Below are 2,170 nucleotides of genomic sequence, written 5' to 3' on the forward strand. Positions count from 1 at the left end.
AACTCTTCACATCAGGTGGCCAAAGTGCTGAGTTTCAGCTTTAGCATCATTCCTTCCAAAGAAATCCTAGGGCTGATCTCCTTCAGAATGGACTGGTTGGATCTCCTTGCAGTCCAAAGGACTCTCAAGAGTCTTCTCCAAGTGTCTAGTAACATACAAAAAGATGCTCAACCTCATTAGTCATCAGAGGAATACCAGTTCAAACCATAATGAGAGACTTCCAGGGTGCTTCAGTGGCTTAGACTCTGAGCTCCCAATGCAGAGGACTGGGGTTTAATCCCTGGTTAAAGAACTAGATCTCAGAAGCCACAACTAAGACCCAGTGCAGCCAAATAAATAAATAAAAATAGTTTTTTTTTTAAAACCCACAATCCATAATGAGATACTGTAGTATGTATCAGAATGATTAAAATAAAAAAGGCTGAGAATAGTAGGTGCTGGTGAGGATGCTGAGAAACTGGAACATTCATATATTGCTGATGGGACTGATACAACTATGTTGAAAAACAACTGGCAGAATCTAATGCACACCTACCATATAACTAAGCAATTTCACTCTTAGGTATAGAGCTGATGTGTACAAATGTTCATCAAAAGACAAGTACACAAATGATCAAAGCAGCTTTATTCATAATAGCTCCAAACTGAAAAATCTAATAATGGCTATCAACAAAACACAAAAATAAAATTTGGATATTCAGGCAATGGAATGCTGTTTGGCAACAGCTACACATGCAACATGAGTTAATCTTATAGACATGATAGTGAGCCAAAAAAAAAATCCCAGAAACACAAGAGTATATACTATATGATTTCAGTGAAGTGATTTTCAAAAACAAGTGAAACCATTCTATAATGATGGAAGTCAGAAAAGTGGTTTCCTTTAGGGTAGTTGAAAGAGGCCAAAGGGAAATTTCTAGTGTCTTGGAAATGTTTTCTATCTTGATCTTGAGATTTGTGCACTTTACTATTTGTTAGTTATACTTCAATAAAAATATTTTTTAAAGGTTGCTTGCAAAAATGGCTAATGCTCTATTTGGTTTTTGTCAAATAGATTTTTCTATATGGTAATAATTAAACTAGCAAAGAAAAATCTATAATGAAAACTGAGGCTCTTACCCCAGCTCTCCTTTTATACTAGTATTGCTGCTGCTGCTAAGTCGTGCCAGTCGTGTCCGACTCTGTGCGACCCCATAGACGGCAGCCTACCGGGCTCCCCCGTCCCTGGGATTCTCCAGGCAAGAACACTGGAGTGGGTTGCCATTTCCTTCTCCAATGCATGAAGTGAAAAGTGAAAGGGAAGTCGCTCAGTCATGTCTGACTCAGCGACCCCATGGACTGCAGCCTACCAGGCTCCTCCATCCATGGGATTCTCCAGGCAAGAGTACTGGAGTGGGGTGGCATTGCCTTCTCCGATCCTAGTACTAATCACCTGATTTAATTTTAAAAACATTTTCTTCTTTTAATTCCTCTATCATAACTCTAAATAAATGTTTACACTTTAATTTCTTGATTTATATACTTTAGATAAGATATATGGATTTTTCACTGTGAATAAAAGATTTGGATCACATACACCTATTTCCCTTTCACTCTACCCAACATTTTATAATTTCAATATTATCTCTTCTTGTATTATAACTTTAAATAATATAATAAACTGTCATATCTTGTCCTGTCAACATTTGACAGTATCTCTCTACGACCAGCTTTATAAGATAAGGATAATAACAGGCTACACTTTCTTTTATAATTTCTCTCCAGTTCTACCTCTTCCATCAGCTCACTTTTTCTTTTTCATTGTCAACATTGCTAAGGTTTACATTTTGCCCTGCAATCACAAGCAAGTCTTCTGTGCTTTGTTTACAGACAGACACTAAAACATTAAGCAATCAACGTTATTAGTATTATTACTATTGGCACAGGGAATTGTAGTTGTCATCTTGTAACAACGTTTAATGGAGTATGATTTGTAAAAATAATGAATCACAATGCTATACACCTGAAACTAATATAATATTGTAAGCCAGCTATACTTCAGTTAAAAACTTCAATATTATTACTACATAAATATTGAATTTTGATGGTCCAAATAGTGGGCTAGAATTCTATTTCAATGATCAGTGAACTATCAGATGAAGGATGCACCTAACATTAAGGTTAAAAACAA

The sequence above is a fragment of the Bubalus bubalis genome, chromosome 1 (genome assembly GCF_019923935.1).
Source record: "Bubalus bubalis isolate 160015118507 breed Murrah chromosome 1, NDDB_SH_1, whole genome shotgun sequence".
NCBI lineage: Eukaryota > Metazoa > Chordata > Mammalia > Artiodactyla > Bovidae > Bubalus > Bubalus bubalis.